Source organism: Crocodylus siamensis, chromosome 1 (genome assembly GCF_052110815.1).
Source record: "Crocodylus siamensis isolate JL-2025a chromosome 1, ASM5211081v1, whole genome shotgun sequence".
In the NCBI taxonomy this organism is placed as follows: domain Eukaryota; kingdom Metazoa; phylum Chordata; order Crocodylia; family Crocodylidae; genus Crocodylus; species Crocodylus siamensis.
In genome coordinates this window covers 57406127-57431169 of record NC_143395.1, presented here as the reverse complement: position 1 = coordinate 57431169, position 25043 = coordinate 57406127, and the positions used below count along the sequence as shown (strand labels likewise).

At 41.5% G+C, this 25043-nt stretch overlaps 1 protein-coding gene and 1 pseudogene across 24 annotated transcripts in view; both read right to left on the bottom strand.

Annotated features, from left to right (window-relative positions):
• RIMS1 (regulating synaptic membrane exocytosis 1) overlaps positions 1–25043 on the bottom strand; it is a 564390-nt gene that overhangs the window by 480686 nt on the left and 58661 nt on the right. The gene's annotated exons all lie outside the window — the stretch shown is intronic.
• On the bottom strand, positions 17304–23493 carry LOC149872818 (uncharacterized; annotated as a pseudogene).

The window sequence follows — 25043 nt, the reverse complement described above, 5'->3', positions numbered from 1 at the left end:
TTTGTCAAAAGCCAGTTTTAAACATAGTTTCAGTTCAAATTAACTCATGGATTTACCTGTGATTTTCAGTAAATACCAAAGTTCAGTGATGAAATTTTGGGAAGAATATGATGCATTTTTAAACAACTGTATGAATATCTGCTTTAAATTCAAAACTAAGTTCAACTTTAACCAGAGAGATTTGCCCAGTGCCTCCATATTTATTGCCCACTGCATTGCATACCCATTTTCCCCCAAATATTTTAGATAATGGAGTGTGGAGAGGTATACTTTTCCAAACTCTGAGCTGAACAAACTACTCTAAATCTGCTGTGTGACCTGATGCTTAAAAGGAAGAAGATGTTTTCAGTTTGGATACGGAAGAGATCTCATGAGAAGAAATGTTGTGATTTGAGTTTGAAGCAAGATGGTAAAATCTAAGAAAAACAACTGAACAAATAAATTTTCCAAGTTTGGGATTGAAATCTAGAGAGAATGAAGTCTATACTACAGCTATATGAACAACAGTGAATATTCTCCATCCAGTTCACAAACAGATAATCATTTTCTTTAACAGCTCTATTATTCAACATACTTTATGGAACAAAGATTGCAAATAATTCTTCGCCTGCATAAGCAGATATTTGTAGGTATTCAGCTTTTTAAATTTGAGCTGTTTGAATGGTCACTTATATATATTTCTGTTCCCTCATAATATGAATGTGAAGCTAAAATTTAGGTTTCCCTTGTAAATGTTCTTGATAAATTCATTTTAAAATTAACTTCTATTATATATTTATAAATACTTCTTATAATCTGTTTCTGTAAATGTTCCTATCAGTGAAAATATATCGACAGCAAACACAAAATGTTACCGAGTTCAGTGAAAATGTTTTGTAATGTTAACCAAGATCTTAGAGTAGTCACCAAGTATTCTCAGAAGACATGCCGCACAAAAAGTGGCAGTAGGACAGAATGAAACAACTCTTCAAATAATGCATAGCACAATATTTTTTTAAATGGAAAGTACAGAAAAGGCGGGGGGAAAAAAAAAAAATCAGGCATGAAGTTCCTTGTCCCACAAATGCATACCTGCTTAACTTCATACATGTGATCAGTTACATGGACTACAAAGGAGTGGTCTCATTTAAAATAAAGGACACATAAGATGTTTCTAGGATCAGAATCAGGATTTGGAACAAAGGCAGAAAATCCTAGATGAAATTCTGCAGAAGTCTCAAATTTCAGTGAAGCTGGGATTTTACTTCCAATTCAATCCACAAGCACTTACAATATGTGCCAGAGGATAATGAATGCCACAAGTGGTCAAACATTTAGTTTTATATCATACTGACAAAATTACAGCACTGTAGAATTGAATTTTAAATTTAGAGTTATATTTTATCATAAAAACTCACTTTAGAACTGTCCAGCTGTGTTTGAAACCTAATTATTTCAAACTCAGTAGTAGGTAAAACCTTATTTCCTTTTAGAAGAGTTCAGTTATTAATATTTCAGCAGTAACTACAGTACATCAAAATAGGACCAATTAATCTGAGCAGTATCCTGATGTGCTTGTAGCCTTTCAATTAATTATTTGTATTAAAATACTGGCTAATGTAAGTTTGATTGTAACAGTTTTCTACATACAGTTTGTTTTCATTTTTTTATACCATGATATAACTCAAAATAATATAATAATATTTAAATCCAGATTTAATGTTAATTTCTTAAAAACTTTAATGAGAAAACATTTTTAAAACATTAGTCATTTATTTAATTAAATTATACATGAATAACCACAGACACTCCCATAGAGAAAAAATAGGAAGATCTAATATTTTCTTAAAAGCAAATATTTTTAATAGCTGTATTGAAAATTTAGATCTTTGCTTCCCTCTAATATTTTTGCCATATTTGATTGCTATCAAAATGGCAAGTAATTTGACTATAAACCTATTTTCTCAGTATATTTTTAAATGAAAACCAGGAAACTAGAAACACACTGTACATAATAACCATAGTTTTCAACAAGAGTTACTGTCAAGGGAAAGGATGAGATTTATGAGATTTTATGAGACAAACTAGAGAAAGGAAATTCTAAATCGGGGTTATCCAACTTCTAAGACTCTGGGGGCCATACCAGCAAAGGCCCATACCAAGGCCCATACCAGCAAAGGCTACATGCTGTGAGGGCCATACCAGGCATGCCCTGAAGACACTCCCCCAGGCCCACCACTGCACTGTGTCCATGGGTGCCTATGTGGGCATCACTCCCCCCACTTCCAATGCTACATAACACGGCCTCCGCTACCCCAGCCTCCCTGGGCACGGCACCAGACTCACTCTCAGTACCCTGTGCTGCTGCACTACCTCTTACTCTGGGGGAAGGGCATGAAGCAGCAACCAGAGGAAGCAAGAGAAGCCTAGAAACTCCATCTGCTGCTGCAGCTGGAGTGATGAAGGGAGTGGCAGTTGGGCAAGAGCCCAGGACCACAGCATAATGCCCCATGGGCCAAATGCAGCCCACAGGCCATCAGTTTGACAGCCCTGTCATAAATCAAAAGGGCAGAATTCTACATGGGCAGACAAAACTTCCAGCAAGGCCAACTGCAATTGTGGGTGCCAAGGAATACAGGACAGTATACGTGATGATCGTTTTGAGGCTGTAATATCTTACCATTCAATTTAACATAACTAGAGTCACTATTCTATTTTAAAAGTTACTGCAGAAAAATGTACAGAAAAGAACATCAATTTGCATTTTCTTAGAGTAATTAGAAATTTGTAGGTAAGATATATAGATTTAATTCAGTAGACTGTACCCATAAAGCCAATCAATATTAATTACACTGTTGATGAACAGCATTTATATTCCTTTCATTTTACTCAGTGTTCAATAGAAATACATGCTACAACAAAAAAGTGGCTTGAGAATATTATCTGGAAATAATCTTAAAATTTAATATTGTTCATTACCACATAATTAAGCTCATACTCCTCCTTCCTTCCAAGGAGTATTGATATACTACTTTTTAGAAAGGGATTACGCCATAATCCATTAGCCTATCATTCTAGAAAACCTGTGCAGTAGCATGATTTTATAGCTTTTAGCAAATTAACAGCTGAAAAAAGATATTTTAATCTTTTATTAATGTGACAGACATTTCTGTGTGTTAACAAAGTCAATAAACTTAGCAGTTAAACAGGTAATTTTTAAATGGGAGAAGAGGAGAAGGGTAAAGAAGTTCACTGTTAAATTGGTAGCTGTTATAAACACTCTTACTTTATTTACATGATTTTTTTGTCAAGCTGGCAGCCACAGACCTCTCTATCCATCATCTGAGAATCCAAATCTATTCTTGCTCTGCACAACTGATGTAAACTTATGGGAAAAATTTCTCTGCAGTATGAAAGACACTGGCTTCCAGCACCTATCCAATTACATACATGTTTGTGTAAAAAAAACCCATCCTGTGAAGCAGCTTAAGGGCTTACCAACAAAAAGGAATTGGAAGCATTCTCTTCACTCTTGCACGGTTTCTTTTAACTTACAGAACAACATCACAGGCATGTGATCCCAGATCAACATCACAGCAATTAATCCACTGGGAATAGCTTCCTTTGCTGTCCAGTGTTTTCTCTTCTCAATGAGTCCGGGCTCATGTGTGTGACAACAGCCTTAAAACACACAGAAGGTACAAAAATGAAGAAGAAAAGGAGGGAAAAAGCAGCAGCAGCAGCAGCACCCTGCAATTCAGGATAATTGCCTCCTTTAATATTCATTCAAGTAAATCTCCTCCGTAATACTTTCTATAATGATAGTTTCAAGATTCAGCATTACTGATGTCGGTTACAGCAGTAAACATTACAAGTTACATTGAGAAAGCAGCAGGCTTGCCTGTCATGGCAGTGGGCTTGTATGACGCGAGTTATTTAGCTCACAAGGCAAAGCTTTCATAGGAGCATAGATCTAAAGGTAGAACCGAGGAGCAGGGAAACCAGGGAGTGTTGGCTAATGCGGTCAGCGATGCTATTTGAAGAGGTGAGAACAAAAATAATGTCATTACCCTAAAAGCATAAATACATACAAAATAAGAACTTCACAGCCACTTAAAATAATATTCTGACTAAATGTCAGCTAGTATAAAGCAGCAGAAAACAGAACAACTCTGATATTTCAATTTTAAATATTTATCACTTTCGCTTGGGAAGTGATCCCTCATTTTGACTTCTAACTCTTACTCCTCAGCACTGATGCTATTTAGACAAATGAATGATTATAGGCCATCTTTTTCAAATGTAACTAGAAATTCTGAATGTCCAATATGAGCCACCTTTTAAGAAATTTGATTTTTGGAAAATTCCACTGAAAACCTTTAAGGTCTCTCAAGTGAGCACTTGGGAGTGGGGGGGAAAGGTGAACTTCATCTTTATGTATAACAGACTTAGTTAATGTGGCAAATTATTCTGAGATCCAGGAGATGGAAGATAAGTATGTTTAGAAAAAACAATCATGCATCAGTTAAATTAGTAAGCATTAAATTAAAAATTGGCCACATGCTACAATTGTTAAAAAAAGAAAGAGTGCCAGCATTGTTTAAAATGTCAAATGGTAAACAGTAAAATCAGGAAATCTATGCAATATGGCATATTTTAGGTGAACAACTGTAATTCTTGAAAGATGACAAGAATATGAATCATCCCAACTATGTTCTGCTTTCTTCTATTTTAGGTTCTGAGCTAGTGTTTTCCTAGTTACTTTGTTTATCAACTTAAATTCAAATAAGAAGGTACTGTGGTTTCAAAGCTCTTGGATTAGCTGAGACTCAGGGTCAGGGTAATATACATTTTTATCACTGCTTTTTCTGATTTTAACTAAGGACACATTTTGTACTTACACCTTACTCCCACATACCATATTTCCTTATGCAGGAGGCTGGGTGTGTTTGACTGTAAAGTATTCAACACAAACGTCATCTGAAAAAAAAACCACCCTGTTGCCATTTGTGGGAGACAGGCATATATTCAATAGCAGATTTACAATTCAACAAATTATTTCTTATTTGGCAACCATGTAAACAATTACTACAGAGCTAATCTCCCTGTTAAGTACGCAATTTTAAAGATATTGAGCCACTTCATTTTGCAGCATGCAAGATGTGTTTGATTTTAAATAATAATACGGACAAAAATCTTCTTCAGCAGTCTGAGGAAAAGACGGCCTGTTCATACTGATGTTTCTATTGTTACCACTCATGGCATACCTGGCTCTATTTTCTGATGCCACTGGCCAATTTTTGTGAATGGAAAAAAAAGAGAAATATTCTATATCTTAAAAGTGACTTACTTCCCCTATTTCAGGATGTCCAAGACAATAGACTTTTCAAACAAAAGGTAAAAGAAACATGGTTCAGAGCAAGATTCCAGTAAGTCAGAAATTTTAAGCACACAGAAAACAATTAACTAGTTCTTAGGAGAATTCTGTTAAAAGAAGCAAAAAGCTTTTCCAGAGAAAACTTATCCAGAGAAAAAAAAAGCTGCAACTGGCAAAACATAATAAAATTAATCTTTTAATATTGGAAACTGACTTATTACCATTATGGCTAGGGACAGACGTTACACATAAACTGGTTTATGTGATCAGAAACTGGTCTAAACCTATAATAGAACAGACATTCAGTGCACATAAACTAGTTTGAAAATGGCTGAAAGCAATTTGAGATCAACCTGGTTAAACGTAGTATCAGACTTAACTGAAGTCCAACCGGTTTATGCAATATCTGTCCCAGACCCCTTCCTGGTTTAAGTTAAACCAGAGTCCTCCAGCATCCCAGGTGCTTTGCAGCCCAGAGTGGGGCTCTCTGCTCCAGACAGCTGAGCTAGCCCTGCCCCTCTGCTCCCTGGCTGGAGCTCTGGTGGAAAGCAAGCACAGCAGCATCTACTTGGCTTCCCTGTGCATCCCCCACCCGCACCACTCCCTGCTCAAGTGAGGATTCCCCCTCTCCCATGGCACGGACCGTAGCCAGCATGTGGTATGGTAGCTAATGCTGAGTGGTGTCTGTGTAAGTCAGACAGGACAAAGACAGACAGGACAGAGTCCCTTTGGGCTTTTAGGAGCTAATCAACAGGTCAGCTGGTAAATGTCCCTCTGTTCGTTCCTTGGAAGAAGCTGTTTAAGAGTGTGAACTAATGAAAGGAATCCATTTTCTTAATGGGCTGATAAAAATTGTGCATTATCAACTCCTTGCTGGGCTAGTCAGGAGCAACAAGGGGGGAGGGGGACCCACTCCCTAATCAGAACATCCTGCTGGGGTCTGGCAACACTGCCCCCCACCCCCAGCTCAGCACTGTGGAAGGGAAGAAAGGGCTGTTTTAATGCCCCCCCCAGCTTCTAGCCTAAGCCACACCTGCAAAGATTGAATCAATTCAGGCTCAGGCTTTTTGAATGTCTATCTCTAGCCTATAGTTGTAGGCGTCCTTATCATGGATCAGAAACATACTATGCTATGCAGTGTAGAAACAAAAGATCAGTCTCTGCCCCAGGGATCTTACAAAAGAGAACAAATAGACACAAAAAGCACAGCAAAAGGAAACAATAGACAACATCAGCCAACATGACAGGTAGGAGGCAGTCATGGATGCCCAGTATAGGAGTAGCATTTACTCAGCATAGCCATAAACATTATCTTTATGATTCAAATGTAGGTTTGGCTTTTGGCTGCTATTCTTTTATAGTGCAAGTGTACTTTAAAACAATTGTGCAGGCATATTTTTAACAGCAACTGTTTGGATCTGCCTGTCACCACTAAGTATTGTCTGATCAAATAAAAAGAATATAGTTAACTAAATTTAGTATTCTTCATATGTTTATCCTTCAGATGAAGGCTATCACCTTCAAAAAGGAGGGCTGTCCCAGAAAGACACCGTAAAATTTCAAAGTCTTTTCTCAAGCTTAATGCTGATCCCCGCGCAAAAGACATTAATAAAAAAGGCGGCAGCGTGCTATATACTCAAGAACTGGTGCCTTCCAATCTCCAACCAACAAACACACTGTCTCACTGAAATATTTCACTGATGTTCTGGGACTGTCTCCCTTTAGACAAACAATCAGATGAGAAGCCAGCAAGGCCTACACCAATGCTGGCAGACAATATTTTGAAATCAAGTGCAGGCTCACAGACTGAGAAGAAATGATGTCACACATTAAGGTCCCGATCCTGAACAAAGATGCAACGGTCTACCCACAAGCTGCAAGAATAGAACAATAATTCTGACTCATATGGCAATTGTCTCTCTATACTGGTATTAGTGTAATAGAAATATTATCATCTAATAATAATATAACACATGTCATTTGGCAAAAAAATATAATTAGGAGACTGTCAAATTACTACCCTCATTCTTACACCATCAACATACATTATTGTCCAGCAGGCTGCATATGAAGAGATCTGCAATAAGTTCTTTATATGATTTTAATTTGTGGTAATTTCACCGTAGACTCGCTTAGCAGATCTTGAGGTAGTGTTCAAATAAAATTTTGTCATTGGATATCATCAAAGCTTAAGTTTATCTCAAGTTCCTCTCTTTAACTGAATGAAATAAACAAAATAAGAAAAACAAGATCTCAGAGCAGGCAAAACTGTTTAGACTGAAAATAGAAAAACACACAGATTAACACTTGATTACATATGGTACCTGTTGTATGGATTAGTTACCATATTTGTATCCATGTAGACATAAATATAAGGGAGTTTTTATTTTCTTTATGATCCCAGCAGCCTCCAACCTATTCTAGCTAAAACAGAATTGAGGCTATTGAAGGACATTGTTAAAATGTTATTTTAGAATTACAAACGTCATAGAAATATTGGGCAGCAAGGAACCTCAAGTCATCTAGTCTACACCCCTGTTCAAGATGGACTCATCCCTGTCTAACTTATCCTATACCAGTGTTTGTCAAACCAATATTATTTTAATACTACTGAAATAGCTATACTAATAGTTTTTCTCTAAAATAAATCATTTTAATTTTTTTACAGGTTTTTCCTATTGGAATTTAGCCTCCTAACTCCTAGTAACAGCAATAGGAGTGTAGGTTGTAGCTGTGTTGGTCTAAGAACATAGGCAGACAAGGTTCTTTAGGTAAATGTGCTATCTATTACATGTCAGATTTACCCAAAGAACCAAGTCTGCCTAGTAACAGCAATGGAATGTGTGTGGAAACATCACCTTATTTTTCTCTATGCCAAAGAAACATCAAAGAAAAATCCCAGAACCAAATACTAGTTTGAAATTTGTTGACATCACTGTCTTTAGATGAGTTTCTTAAAGAAAACACATGTAATATGATCCCAAAATAAGTGTTTGGGAGGTTTAAAAAAAGAGGTCTATCCAATATATATTTGGGAGAAATGCATAATTTACTCATTTCAAAACCATTTGTCCTATAGCTCTTAGAACTTAGAAAGTTCTTCCCAAGATTTGCTTTTGCTTTACTTTAAACCCATTCCAATCTGCTTTAGTAACAAGGGAAAACACTGTTTTTCTTTAATGTCTTTATGGCAGTCTCTCCAATTTCCACCCTTACTCTACTTTTCTCCAATCTAAACATATGCAATTCCTTCCCTTTTCTTAAACAGCTTGCATTCCAACCCCTTTATTACAGATCTGGCCCAAGGGTCAGAGCAGCCCTATCTAGCCCACAGGGTATCCTGTCATCTAAAAGTATGGCAGTGGGGGCAAAGTATAAGCATTAATTGCCACTTTCCACCTGCCATAGTTCCAGATCCATGAGGAGCACTGCAAGTGGACAGCATGGCCCTACTAACTACCAATCTGTCTGCATGGGGCCGGAGCAGCACAGGACCCAATTGGGGCAGTACAGGGACAGATCTGGACATCTGGGTGACCCCACAGGATCCCGCAGACCAACCCTGTGCCATTCATCCATTCCCATGGGACCAAAAGGCTGAGCACCACTACTTTATCATCATTGTCATACTTCTAGATCCCTCCCCCTCAGTTTTCTTACATCCTTCATAAAATGTGGCACACAAATCTGGACATAGCTATCCAGCACCAAGCAGAGAGATATTGTCACCCCTTGTGTATTATATACAATGCTCCTGTTAATGCAATTTGAAACTACATCTGGAGATTTTTTTCTCCCAGCAGTATCCTATTGATCCTTCATTTTGGCTAGGGACAGATGTTCAAAAAGCCTGAGCCTGAATTGATTCAGTCTTTGCAGGTTAGTCTCACCTGGCTAGGCTGAACCAGTTTCCAAACATACAGACAATCCCACTGGACTGAGGAAATTCAAGCATGCCTGCAGTGGCTCAGGCTGGAAGCCAGAGGGTGCTAGAGCAGCCCACCCTGCTCTTGCAGACTGAGCAGGGTGTGGCCAGACCCCAGCACTAAACCCCTAGCCTACCTGCAGTCCCAGGCTTTTCCCCACTTGCTGCTCAAGGGGCAAGAGCATTGCCAGCCTGAAGCCCTGGGCTAGCACTCTGAGGCAAGCCGGGAAGGTAGTGCATGCATTTGTTGATGATACAGGGTTTTTCCACTCTCCCTCCCTGCTTCTGTATATTGTCTGCAGCAAACTGACAGGCAAGCAAGCTGGGGTTGGGGGGGCCTGATAACTATGTTTATCACCCTTATTTCAGTGTTTAGTGCCTCATTACCACACTTACAGGTTGGGGAACTCCCCTCTTGCCAGCACGGAGACGGAAAAGGATCTTGGAGTCGTCATTGACTCCACGATGAACATGGGCCGGCAGTGTGGGGAGGCAGTCAAGAAGGCCAACCGTACCCTGTCATGCATCCACAGATGCATCTCGAGCAGGTCCAGGGAGGTGATCCCCCCCCTCTATGCGGCACTGGTCAGGCCGCAGCTGGAGTACTGCGTCAAGTTCTGGGCGCCACACTTCAAGAGGGACGTGGACGATATGGAAAGAGTCCAGAGGAGGGCCACTCGTATGATCAGGGGTCAGCAGGGCAGGCCTTATGAGGAGAGGCTACGGGACCTGAACCTGTTTAGCCTCCACAAGAGAAGGTTAAGGGGGGACCTTGTGGCCTGCTACAAACTGGTCAGGGGGGATCAGCGGGTATTGGGGGAGTCCCTGTTCCCCCGTGCGCTGCCAGGAGTGACCAGGAATAACGGTCACAAGCTGGCGGAGGGTAAGTTTAGATTAGATATTAGGAGGCGCTACTTCACAGTCAGGGCGGCTAGGGCCTGGAACCGGCTTCCAGGGGAAGTGGTGCAGGCTCCTAGCCTGGGGATTTTTAAAAGGAAGTTAGATAAGCACCTTGCCGGGGTCATCTGACCGCGGTGCTCTTTCCTGCCAAGGCAGGGGGTCGGACTAGATGATCTACCTAGGTCCCTTCCGACTCTAGCTACTATGATACTATGATACTATGATTAAGACTGTTGATTCTACCTGTTGATTCAGCATGGGATCCACACAAATATCTCCTTGGTAAGGCAGAGGGGAGGGGGGATGTTTCTGCTTAGCAGGGAGTGGTGAGGGGAAGTGGAGGGTAGCAAACAGCTCTCAAACAGTGTTTCCAAGGATGGACATTAAGTTACCTGTTAAGTAGCTCCAAAAAGCCTGTCTGCCTCTGTCCTCTCCCACAGCATGGACCTTAGCCAGCATGTGGTCTGCTAGCTAACGGTGAGGTGTCTGTGAGGGATGGGGGAATGCCTGCTTAGCACAGAGTGGGGAGGGGAGGGGTGGGGGAAGCAGAAGCCAGGCAGAAGCCTAGAAGACACATGCAGAGACTGCCAACCTATAGCCAGGGAGTAGAGGGGAGGGGGCAGCCCTACTGTGGAGCAGAGCACCCTGCCCAGCCAGAAAGCATGCTGGGATGCTGGGGGACTCTGAAGCCAACAGGAAGCCTCGGACAAACATTGCATAAACCAGTTTCAGCCAAATCAGTTAAGTCTGATACTACATTCAACCAGGTTTATTTCAAACCAGTTTCAGCCATTTTCAAACTGGTGTGTGTGTGCTGAACATCTTGTTCTGTTACAGGTTTAAACAAGTTTCTGGTAATTTAGACTGGTTTATATGTAATGTCTGTCCCTAGCCTTTGAGTTTGTGCTCAATCATAAGGTCCATAAGCCAGGCCTTTTCTTACTCATTCCAATTTGTGCATCTGTGTTTTCTTCCCTATTTATAATATTTTAAATTTGGAGGAATTTCATTTTGTTGCCTATAGCCCACTACTTCAGTTTATCAAGATCTTTTCAATTATAATTTTGTGCACCAGTGTCTCCAGCTCCTTCCAATTTTTTGTTATCTGCAGACTTGATTAGTAAGCTCTCTATTTCTGCAGCCAACCATTAATACATATTTTGGAAAGTACCAGATCCAGAAAGGACCCCGGTGTAAACCCACTTGAGAACACCTGCCAGTCTGACAACCAACCATCTACTGCCTTCAGTTATTCAACCAAGTATATATTCACATTTCTCCAGCTTACTTAGGAGAACATATAAGACTGCATCAAAAGTTCAGATGCATAATGTATAACACATTCCTGTAGCAACAGTCTATGCTCATTTGCAATAGTACTTGGTAAAAGCAATAATCTTTTTGTAAAAGAAAAACAAGATGTTGCTGATGTTCATATAAGGAGAGGCTGAAGGAACTGGACTTATTTAGTTCAGAGAAAAGAAGACAGAGGGGATTTAATAGCAGCCTTCAACTACCTAAAGGTAGGTTTGAAAGAGGATGGAGCTAGACTGTTCTCAGTGGTGCCAGATGACAGAACAAGGAGCAATGCACTCAAGTTGCAGCAGGAGAAGTTTAGGTTAGATATTAGGAAGCATTTTCTCACTAGGAGAGTAGTAAAACACTGGAACAGGTTACCCAGAGAGGTGGTGGAAGTTCTACCCTTGAAGGTTTTTAAAACCTGGCTAGACTTTGGCTAGATTGCTCTAGTTGCTGATGGTCCTAATTTGAGCAGACAACTGGACTGGATGACTCCCTGAGGTCCCTTCCAACCCTAATTTTCTATGATCTCCCCTGGAAACATTTTCCATGCTATGCATTTGGATGACACTTCCTCTAAAAGCAACAACCACTTAGGAGTAACAGAGCACCAAGGAACTAATAGGTAACTACAAACTAGGCCTGCACGAAGCAGGAATTATTCGCTTCAGATTCAGCAATTTGGAGGGACAGTGGTTCGATTCAATGATTCGAAACATTGTCCTGATTCACTTCGACCGAATCTGAATATATTCAGCGCCGAATCTTATTCAGCCGTACACTATACAGGCAGGTAGTGCCATCAGGAGTAGCTGAGGAAGCAGCCGGATGAGCCCAGACTTGAGAAGGCAGCCCTGGAAGAAGCAGTGGCTCCTCTGGCTGCCCCCCATCCCCACCACCTGGGCAAGGCAGGCAGTGCTGACAGCCTCAGGAGAAGCTGTGGGGAATGACTGGGGAGCTGGGGGAACCAGGAACTGGGAGAACCAGGAACTGGGGGATCGAACCAGAAGCTGGGGATAATGAATGGGGGCTGAGGGAACAAACGGGGGCTTCCTCCTAGCTCCCAGTTCAATGCCCCCAGCTCCTGCAGCTTCTCCCAAGTTTGCTGGCTCAGGCCACAGCTCGTCCAGCTGCCCCTCCATCCCACTGGGATGAAGAAGGCAGTGCTGGCAACCCCAGGAGAAGCTGCAGGGGCTGGGGGAGTCGAACTGGGAGCTGGGGGGAAAACTCCTGTTCGTTCCCCCAGTCCCCATGGCTTCTCCTGAGGCTGCCAGCACTGCTTGCCACACCCCGGTGGGGCGGGGGGGAACTGGGGGAGCTGTGGCTTCTCCCAGGGCTGCCAGCTGAAGCCAGGGCTCATCAGGCTGCTCCCCCCAACTGCTCCCACTGGCACTGCTTAGTGCCTGCTTGTACAATCTACAGCCTAATCTCTGAATCTCTCTGAATCAAATTTGCAGAGATTAATGGGTCTCCCGATTCAATTCAGATTCAGAGATTCGGCTGCTGAATCAGGCTGAATCTCCTCCAAATCAAATCAGCTATCAAAGCTTTGCACTGCCCTACTACTAACATGCGTCAGCTGAGCACCACCAAATCAGTGATATTTGAATATCTACTATAGAAGGCCGAAGAAGATACAAATAGAGGTATTTAAACTTTAACAGACACTTTCCAAGTTTTGTTTATTGTACATTCATGCCATTTATTTTTCCCCACTTCTCTTGCAGTAAGCGTCTGAAATTATTGCTGAATTCACATAAATTGTTAGGAAAACTATGTTTCAGTACCTTCCAATCTAAATGACACACAAAAAACCCCACATTTCCTATTCTAAAGGGATTTACAGCCCTCAAGAGTACCAATACACATAATCTAATTGTGCTCCTGGGCTATATATTCCTACGTAGGGTTAAAATGGATGAGACAAAGAATGTCTCTATAGATTCATAGTTCTTAGCCTTGGTGCTGAAAAACAGTGATGTTGATTAGTTCTTCAGTTACCCAAAGTCATTATTGCATTAAATTAAGATTGCTTGAAGGCACATAGAGTAATTTACCTTACACAAAATAAAGGAATTAACAAAATTGCATATAAAAACAATCATCTGGTCCCTTAGTAGAAAAACTAATACTTTTTGTTTTTTTCCAACATATCTTCCAAGGATCTAAAAGCACTCTGAAAAAATTAGCTTAAAGTCTGCTGGCCATTTTTACAATCTGGTTGTCTGACTTAAGATAACATTTGTCAAAGTGTATACCTGAAGTTCATATTATGATCTTCTCCTCTAAGCACATCATTTGGATTTTCTCACCTTTAATTTCCTACACAGAGCTTTTTCTCTTCAAAATGCATTTTTTTAAGATGTAAATGTGCTAGACAGGATATACTTGATGACATCACATGCTTATAGAATGATCAAATTTACAGTCCCATCTCTGCTCCAGCCTCTGTATATCACATTAGGCTGCAGATGTACCTAACAACTGAAACATTCCAAAATGTTACTGATTAGGAACCAGTTCACGTGTGTGAAGTGCTGTAGCTCTAACACCACAAGGTGGTGAACACCCAGCCCAGCACACCTGATAGCGGATGAGTGAGGGTGGGGGGACTGCTTGTACCTATGCTTTGAGAGGGGTGACCTGTGGCTAAGGGCAGTATCATGTTTCTGCTTTCCCTTGATTCCTAAACCTGAGTTCAGTAAACTCCAGTAGCCTGCAAAAGACCAAAAAATCTGCAGTGTACTTTCTGGACTTGGGTGGTAAGGGGCCATAGACACAGCTTACTTTTAAAAAAATAGCTTTCTGCAGTGAGCTGTAACAAGCAATACAAGGATGCTTATAGCTCACTGATAGAAAAAAAAAAGGGGGCAGGGTAGTAAAATTCTGGATACATCTCAGAGCAACCAGCTGTAGCATTTGCGGCGAGGGAGATGAAGGGGGAGAATATAGCATAGGATGCCTGGAGGACTCACCATACCCATATCAATGAACACTTGGTATTCACACATAATAACCAGTTCAAAAGAGTACTTGATTTTCCAGGCATCCTTTTGACCTGTTCCAGGCAGATTTAAAGTAGTTTAACAGGCTTGTATGTCTGTCCACTCCAGATTTAAACTGCATTTAAACAGTTCTCCAACTGCTTGTACAGAGACAGAGATGCAGTTCTTGGAAAGCAGGAAGAGATTGTTGTTCTGGGAGTACAGAGGTAGGTAGGGACGCAAGAAATTTGAGATTGAGCAGGCCATCTGAGCCAGTACTCACACCCAAAGGGTGCCCTGGTCTGGATGAAGAAGGATGGGACTGAGTCCCTGGTGCCTCCACAAGGGAGACCTGGTGATTCTGTGGCACAGCTGAGACAAACTGAGACTCTTCTCAATAGACAGAAAGAAACTGCAAGATGTTTTTCCCCATGCAAGGGAGATTGTAAACACAACCTAGAGGCAAAGGAGGAGAAGAAATACAAAAAAATTGTCATATATGGCTGCTACCCATTCCTGTGTCTGAAAGAGTTTGAGTATAATAGGATGTTTTAGTTTTGATAAAGTATTAGAAAATATGAAAATACTGCTTTTATTTTTTTAAACTTATGTGTGCACATATTGCCCTATAATTCTACATATTATTAATAATTAGTATGTAGATATGGAGCATGTGACATGGTTTGGACATGAAACAAATAGGCCAGCAACCTTGCTAACACCAGTCTGCAGGGTGCTGTGGATGGGCAAAAAAGAGGAGGAAGACCTAGGACAAGCTGGACCTCCAACATCAAAGACTGGACAGGATTAAAAATTGACTGATTATACAAGGACTGCAAAAGACCAGGAAGAATGGAGGAGTTATTGCTATATCAGAGGTTCCCCAATGGTCGGTGCAGATTGACTGACAGAGATGGAGTGCTGCAGTACAAGAGTACAGCTGATGTTTAGTGAAACCTTAGGGATTTATCATGCTGTTAATGAAAAATCATGGAATCCCTCTCTCCTCATAAGCAAAATTTATAAAATGTAAATGATAATCTAGGCTATCTCCAAAACAGCATATGCCCCCTTCTTTGAAAGCACATTTCCCATTCAATAACTGCTATGAAATGCCTACTTACATACTATATGATTACCCAGGAGAAGATCTGTTTCTAGGGATGAATAGTCAGTTCTTACTCAAGCCACTTTTATAAGAATGTAAGTTCAGGCTATTTTCCTAATCCTTGGCGCACACATAGATTTTTCCTATGGTTTCTTAAAGCTTTGATATAGAAAAAAACTATTACATGCAAAAACTTATTTACAAGTATTCAGTGCAAAGAGGTAACAGTTTTTACTGTTATCCTCCCAAAGATCTTGTGGTTACTGTTCTACCACTGGAAAGTTCCTACAGGACTCACCCAGATTGTCCTCGGGAATGACACTCTTCCTACACACTCTATAACTAAGTACAGACATTAGGGGAGATAGTTAGGTGGTGGTTAGATCAAGTTAAAAATGGTCACCCCATCTAAGTTGGGATGGGGAGGGTTAGTGGGGGGAGGGAATCAGGGGGTCCGTAAGAAATTGAGGTGGCAGGGGGAGGGATTGACAGAGCAGGTTGCATCCACGGGGCAAATCAGGGGGTAAGCAGCATCTGTGTGGGCTATCAGAGCGATTATGGGGGCAAGCAGGGCCTGCAGACGTTATCTGCAGGGGTGATCTGGAGGGATCAGAGTTATAGATGAGGTCCATGGTGGGGTTAGCAGGATCAGCAGGGCATGCAGAGAGTGCTCTCTCCACCACCCCCTGGGACCAGGGTCTATTTTTAGCCCGCCTCCCAGCCCCAGACAAACTCCACTTCAGTGAACCAACCTCCCCTCATCCTGCCCATCCCTCCCACAACCCCAACTTATAAAACCAGCACTGGGAACACCTTGCAGGACAGGAGAGTTGGTGGGCTGGGTAGGGGGTAGAGGCCGACTGGTCCATGGGTGTGCTGAACATCTCGGGGGGTCTAAAAATAACCCAGTGCCAGAGGGTTTAGGGAAAAGCACCCGAGCTGGGGCCAGTAGCCTGGGAAGTGTACAGTGCTGGGAACTGTACAAAAGTTCAGAACACCTTGATCACTAAAAATGGCCAACCTGATCTAAGATCCTGATCTTGCATCTCCAGCAAGACCAAGAAGTTAACCTGAGAGGCAGTTAACTTGGATCCAGTCAGCCATTTTTAGTCCTATTTAACCTTCCTGTAACTTCTGAACAGGTCCAAGTTAGATCCCCTAACTAGGGATCCAAGTGTAAGTGTATGCATCTGGACAAATTAGGTTGCTACTGGGTGACCATTTTAACACAATCTAACCTCCCCGAATGTCTGTACACACCATACATGTACAGGAGGACTCACTCCATGTCACATCTTGCCTAGTTTGTTTGTTTGTTTTTTTAAATAAAATCTTAACTAATGACATAAAGGCAACAACTATTACAAACTCTAACTAACATGTCTCAATCAGTCTCTTTCCCATTTCATCAATATTCCAGCTTTACTGTATTATAGGCCCTTTTTATTTACATCCTTGTCTATATTTGAGCTTTTACTCTCCAAGTCAGGTTTTGAGTCAACTTGAAAATTAGTTTCAACTGGTATCTCTGTTTCTACTTTACTCATCCCATCCTCATTGTCAGAGATTTTGAATGGATGTCTGCAATTCCTTCTTAAGATTTGTTCTTCATCTGTGATCAGTAAATATGACTAAGGTGACTCCTCTTTGATATTATGGACATTGGCCAGTTAAAGCAAAGTGCACATAAAAGCATTGCTTTTTAACTATAGAAATGGTCTTGCCTCTTGGTTACAATTCTGCATAAAACTGTACTTTCTCAGTCTTTTGCTCGCTGTCACAGATTCCTTTGTCAACCTTTGTTTTTGGCCCATGCCTGGTAGTCAACTTGTTATATGCCTGTTGTAGAGAAGTTCTACATCACTCTCATACTGCAGCAATGCACTACTCTGAATAAGGCTAAATCTGGATCTTTTCCTTCCACTTACTTCTTTAAAGCAGGTTCTTCACAATATGTACTCCACATTATATGAGTCTGTTTCTTTGAGGGTATCTGGGAATGGATATCTTAGGACAAAAATCATACCTTGGAGCAGTCTCAAAATCCCCTGTTTTTGAACGGTGGTTCATTATCAGTAATTAAATGGCCCAAAATTCCATGGTGTGTAAATACAGATTAATATGCCTGACAACTCTTCTCACTATTGTATCTTCAACCATCACTATTTATAGACAATTACTATAGTAGTAAATTATAATCAGGTGGTCATGTCTTCCCAAACAGAAGAGTTTAATGCCTATTTTGTCTTAATAGACTAACAAATTGCTCATGGGGCATCGTTAGTATTTTTTACTAGGCCTCAGAAGTATAGTGACATGTTCCACATCCCCTCACTATATCTTCAATATCCCTATTTATCCAGGGCCAAAAAACATCTCTGGCTCTGTTTTTTTTAGTTTGGTTATTTCTAAATGTCCTTCTTGTATTCATTAAAACAATCTCCCCTGACATAGCACAGAATTCATTTTTATACTGAGAATTTGAAGCAGGGGGGTAGAGGAAGGAGGAAAAATACAGGTAGTCCTCAAACTTATGATGCAATTAGTTCCTGAAAACCTCATCTTACATCAAAATGTTGTAACTCGAAACCAATTTTCGCATAGGAACAATGTTATAAATGAGCAATTGGTTCCTTTACAATGATCCATACAGCTGTGTCCAGCTGGTAAGTCTGCTGTGGTGGAAGGGGAGGAGGGAGGGAAGTGGGGGGCACAGATCAATGCCCTCACAGTGAAAGAGGGATTGGGGCTTGAGCAAGACTTCAGTCTGATCTGGTCCGACTCCAGCCCAGCTCCACACTTGGGAGCTAGGGAGAGACACTGCACAGGGACCTCACCTCCCCTACATCAGCATTAAGCACAGACACTGGACACCTGGGAATCTGCTCTTGCCACCATTCTGGTTAGAGCTATCCCAGGGAAAATCCTAGGAAAATTCATTAAGGAGTCTATATGTGATAGGCTTGCAGAAGGTAGGATTCTGAAAGACAGCCAGCATGGCTTCATCATGGGCAGGTCTGGTCTAACCAACCTCATCTCCTTTTAAGATCAGGCGACTCACCACCTGGGTAAGGGAAAACTGATGGTCGTTGTATACCTTGACTTCCAAAAAGCCTTTGTTGTGGTATCCTACAATGCTGTCATGAGAAAAATTGGAAAATAGTGGGCTTACCTATAATACAGTTAGGCGGGTACGAAGCTGGCTGTGGGTAGGACCCAGAGAGTCCTAATGCATTGAACCGTGTCATCTTGGCAAGAAGTGGGCAGTGGTATACCATAGGTGTCGGTGCTTGGTCCTGCACTTTTCAACATCTTCATCAATGATTTGGATGAGGCGGCGAAGAGCTCATTGGCCAAGTTTGCAGATGACACCAAGTTATGGGGAAGCGTGATCACGCTTGAAGACAGGCTACAGATACAGATGGATCTAGACAGGCTAGCAAGTTGGGGAAGTCTGAACCACATGAAGTTCAACATCGAGAAATGTAAAGTGCTCCACCTGGGGACGAAAAATCCCCTGCCAAGCCTGTAGGTGTACAACACCAACCTGACCAGCACTATGAGTGAAAGAGACCTGGGGGCAATAACAGACCACAGCTTGAATATGAGCCAGCAATGTGACTCTGTTGCCAGCAGGGCAAACAATATTCTGGCATGCATCAATAGATGCATCTCCAGCAAGACCAAGAAGTTGATTCTCCCACTGTATTCAGCACTGGAGTACTGCATCCAGTTCTGGGCATCACACTTTAACAAGAGCATGGCACAGCTTGAGAGAGTCAAGAGAAGGGCCACCCACATGATTAGAGGCTTGGACAGCAAGCCATATGACAAAAGGCTGAGGGACCTGGGACTCTTCAGCTTGAAAAAGAGAAGGCTGAGAGGGGACTTGGAAGCAGTTTACCACTACGTCAGGGGAGTACATCAGGGGCTTGGTAAACAACTGTTCACCAGGACACTCTTGGGAAAAAGCAGGAGTAATGGCCACAAACTCATGGAAGACCATTTCAGGCTCAACCTTAGGAAAAACTTCTTCACTGTTAGGGTGTCCAGACTGTGGAATAAGCTCCCTCCAGAGGTGATACAATTGCCTATCCTAGAAATGTTCAAGAGGAGACTGGATAGTCAACTTGCTGGAGTCACCTGACCCCACCTGTCTTTCCTGCCTGGTGCAGAGGGCTGGATCCAAAAAGATTCATAGATTGTAAGGTCTGAGGTCCCTTCCAGCCTTACAATCTATGAATCTTTTGCCAAGGCAGCACAGGGCTCTGTATGTGCAGATGAACTATCCGGCCCTGGCAGCTCAGCTGCTCCCTGGGACCATCTGCACATGCCAAGCCCAAGGTCAGGGAGCTCAAGCATAGCTCTCACTTTGTCTATACGTGCCCTAAGGGACCAGCCTCTGGGATCCTCCACCTCTTTCTCTGTCTGGCTTAGAAACTTGTTCCTCCTGGCTATGAACTACCCTACCTTTAAGCACAACAAATAGAATTGGGAAATGACTGACAATGAACTGAAATACAGGACTTTTTGCAGTCTGGTCCTCATTTCAGAACAGACAGTAGACAAAGTTTAAAAACAGGACAGTCTGGTATCAAACAGGCCTAATGGCCACCCTAGGTTACAAGTTGTTTCAGAATTATCAAGCTATGGACTGTTTGTTACAGAGTATGTTCTTGATGGTATGTTCTACCATCACAAGTGGAGTCCAGATTGACAATCCAAGGACATATCCTACTTCTACAATTTCAGAAGTAGTGGTTATATCATTGCTGGTGTATTTACAAGTCCTTTTTTAAATATTTTAATTAGTGGTCTAGGATCTGTTTCTGCAGTGACTCTCTGACCATACTGCATGTCATGGAATCATATCCATAATCCAAGCCAAAGATCTCTTTTTCAATCTGTGCATATCATTTTTCGGTAGCTGGCACAGCCCTAGACGTATATGAGACTGACAATCTATTGGTTCCCTGACGCTGTAAGAATAGTGATCCCAATTCATCTTTTGGAGGCATCTGTGGAGAGTTTCATGTCTTTTAATGGGTCAAAGAATTGTAGTACTATGGCTGATGTCACTGTGTTTTAGAATATTAAATTCACTTTCATGCTCTGGCATCCAGGCCCATTCTGTGCCCTTGTAGAGAAGATGCCTTAGGCAAGCTGTACTAGCTTTGTCGGTTAGGTATAAACTTGCTGACATAATTCAACATTCTTAGCAATCTTGAATTCCTTTTTATTTTCAGGTTTTGGCACTTTCAGTATTACCTGAATATCTGAAGCATCAGGTAAGATTTCCATTGAGATCAGTTGCTAGTCCAGATATGTTATTTCTATTGCCTAAAAATGACATTTATCCTTATTCAGTTGCAGGCTGTTAGCTCCTACAATATCCAGTACTTTTCTCAATCAGTCATTCTTGAGGTTTAATGGTGCCACTGCCAAAATACCCTTTCACACCTGCTAGATCCTCTAAATTATGGCATATTGTGCAGTGAAATACTTCTAGACCTGAGCATATTCCAAAAAATAATCTTAGGGCACATCTCCAATGCCAATTTAAGGTGCATTCGCCATTTTAAGACACATTAAGGACACAGGTCTACATGTGCACACCCATAATGCACCTTAAAATTGGCAATTTTAGGCTAATCATGCCTAAATCCGATACCTGTAAAAGCCTCAAATAGCTAACATGCCTTAAGGGTGTAGGTTGTAGCCATGTTGATCTAAGGACATAGGCAGACAAGGTTCTTTAGGTGAATCGCATATCTTTTATTAGACCAACTTAAATAGTTGGAAAACAATTATTAAGCAAGCTTTCGGGTTCAAAAACCCTTAGTCAGGCTCACAAAGTTTCAGCAGTTGTTGTGTGTTGTTCCTGGATGGAATGAAAAGTAAAGAAGCCAGAGGCTGTGCTGGTCTGCATACAAGACAGGCAGTCAGTGAAGATGCAGATTGAGAAGTCAATGGGTGAGAGACAGGCTGGGTGGAGGGAGAGAGAAGGGGGATGAATAGTGAAGAAGTACCTGGAGAGTCAGATGTCAGGCAGGTTATAATGTGTCATAAATCCAATGTCTATATTTAGTCCATGATTTTTAGTATCCAGGAGGTTGATGTAGTGGAGTTCATAGGCTTATCTCTGGGAAGTGTTTTGTAAGTTTCCTTTGAGGATCAGGACTGAGAGATTGGAGAGAGAGTGATTTTCTTGTAATAAATGTGCCCCCACAGGTAATTGGGTATTCCTGTCTTGGATAGATTTCCGGTGTGCATTCATTCTGGTGCACAGTTGTTGTTTGGTCTCTCCTACATATTTCCCCTCAGGGCATTTGGTGCATTGGATGAGATATGTTACATTTCTGGAGGTGCAGTTGTAAGATCCGGGAATGCTGATGGCTCTGTTGTGGGGTGTAGTACTTGTGGGGGTGGTGGAAATGTGTTGGCAGGTTTTGCATTTCTTGTCATGGCATGGTCTGGATCCATTTGTTGTGTTCTGGGCCTGAGGAAGTTTGCTTCTGGTGATGAGGTTAGTGAGGTTCGGTATTTGTTTGAAGGCTAGGATGGGTAGCTCTGGGAAGATCTTTTTAAGAATAGGGTTTCTTTCTAGTATGGGTTGCAATTGTTTAAGGATTTTCAGTACGGGTTCAAGGGAAGGGTGATATGTCATAACCAGCGGTGTGCGATTTGTGGGGGGTTTTCTTCTGTACTGCAGCAGTTCTTCATGTGGTATCCGAGTGGCTCTTTCAAATGTGCACTCTCTCTCTCTGGAAGAGTGTCCTTGTTGGGTGAAAGCGTTTTTAAAGATTGATGAGGTGGCAATCCTGGGTGTTCTCCTTAGTGCAAATTTGGTGGTATCTGAGGGCTTGGCTGTATATCACAGCTTTTTTGGTGTGTTTAAGGTGACTGCTGGTTCTGTGCAGATATGCATGTTGGTCTGTATTTTATCAATCTGTAAACTGATCATTGCGTCTAAAAAGGAGATGTTGGTGCTGGAGTATTCTAGAGAAAGTCGGATGGACGGATGGTGATTGTTGAATTTCTGATGGCACTCAATCAGAGATTGCAGGTTTTCAGTCCAAATGATGAAGATGTCACCAATACATCTTAAATATAGCAAGGGTTTGATAGTGCAGTTCTTGAGGAATTAGTCTTCCAGGTGGCTCATAAAAAGGTTGGCATATTGTGGGACCATTTTGGTGCCCATAGCTGTTCCCATCGTCTGGAGGAAGCGTTGGTTATTAAAAGTGAAATTGTTGTGTGTGAGGATGAAGTGTATAAGGTCAGTAATACCTTTCTGTCTGTATTCTGAGTTGTAATCTTGTTCCTGTAGGCAGGTTTGAATGCCATCCTGGTGTGGGATGTTGTTATGTAGGCTGGTAACATCCACGGTGGCTAGGAGGGTGCTACTGGGAAGGTGGTCTATGTTTTTAAGTTTCCATAGAAAGTCTGTAGTATCTTGGACAAAACTTGCTCTGTGGGTGATGAGCTGTTCTAGGATTGATTCAACAAAACCTGATATTTCCTCAGTTAAGGTCCCATGGTTGGATATGATAGGTCTGCCAGGGTTCCCTTGTTTGTGGATTTTAGGGAGCCTGTAAAAAGTCCCTGGCTTAGGTAGTGGGGGGATCCAGGTCTGTAGTTTTTCTTGTAGTCCTGATGGAAGTGATTTGATGGTATTGTTGAGTTTCTTGGTGAAAAGGGGAGTAGGATCTTCTTGTAGTTCTTTGTAGTAGGTGATATCAGAGAATTGTCTGTTGGCTTCCTTTGTGTAGTCTTCATGGTTTAGGATGATTATGGCTCCTCCTTTATCTGCTGGCTTGATTACTATTTGCTGGTTAGATCTTAGAGATTCTGTGGACTTTTTTTCTGGTACAGAGAGGTTGTTATGGTGGCGTGTGTTGTTGATTATTTCATTGTTCATTCTTTCCCTGAAGCAGTCAATGTTGTGGTTAAGGTTAAGGTTTCATCCCCTGCGAGGTGCCCAATCTGATGTTTTTTGGGGTTGATCTTTTCCTGAATGTTGTCAGAGGATGATTTGTTGTTGGGAGTGGATTCAGTTTGGTCATGGAAATATTCCTTGAGGCGGAGGTATTGGAAGAATTCTTCTAGTTCTCCACATTGAAGTATTTTATTAGTCCCAAGTCGGTCCACAGACCATGTTAATAAGCCTTAGTGCATACACATGTCAATGTATTCCTAAATCACCTTAATGCACATTAAGTTTGGGCACACATAAAAGCATGTGTAAACATGCCCTTAGAAAGCAGTATCTTCTAAATGGGGTGCTGAAAATACAGATCATGGAATTTTCTGTATCCAGAAGAATCTGCCAAAATCCTGCTGATGCATCTAATTTACTGAGGAATTTGGCCCCTGTCATTTCTGACAATAGCTTACTTCTTGTGCATTAAGTGAAAAGCTTACTCTTTTAATGGTTTTATTTGACTCCTTTCAATCTATACACAGTTGTAGTCCCCTTCTCCCCCCCGCCCCTCCCCACTTCCCAATTCTTCAGTTACCAGGAAGTGGTACCAGTCTGTTGGTTCTTTTTCTTTTGTTCTCCTAGTGATACTAGTAACAGCATTTTTTTTTTTTTGCTTAAAACAGAGGGACAGACTAAGGAGAGCTACAAAACACATGGGACTTTCCCTGTGACATGCATCAATGTTTCTTCATCTTAACTGTATTTTGCATGTCACTGGGAGGCACATATTGCCTGGGAATACATTTTCAAATGATGCCATTAGTACCTTCAAATTTGATCCAGTGCAGTCTTTCAACTTCTCAGTGGTATGGTCTCTTAATATGAACAAGCACCTTACATGTATTCATGCCCAAAACCGTTGCTTTATACAAAGTCTTGTTCTGCTGTTTTACCTTGTATCCAAGTGTCAGGATGCATCCTCCTAGTACTGAAATGGTCTCTCCATTACAGTCGTTTACATGTACCTTCAAGACTCTGACTTTTATAAGCCCTTTACACCTCTCTATTTCAGTTTCTGTTATTACATTTACTTGTGCCCCAGAATCTACCTTGTCAGTAACACAAGTGTCATTTGTCTGCATTTTAATTAGTCAATCTTTTGAGTTTTCAGGCTCTTTTTGAATTGTCCTTAGGAACAGCTCTTCCTCCTCATTTAAGTCAGTTTCTGCACTTACTATGTATACATCTCTACTTTCAGCATAATGGTTTAAAAACAGCTTCTACGTTTATACCTGAATGCTGGCAAAAATCCCAAAAAAACAACCACCAAAACACAGCATTCTGTACTCATACAGATTACTGCATTACTGATGTTTTTTGCTTCCCACACGAATGCGCTTGCCCAGCTGTTTTTACGGACTTGCTTTCTGGTTTAGTGACTGCACCTACATTCACTTCTTGTGCATCTTCCTCTATGGTTTTTACTTGTTTCTGCTTATATATGCAACTTGGCAAGTGTTCCATGCTCATAGGACTAGCTTTTCGGT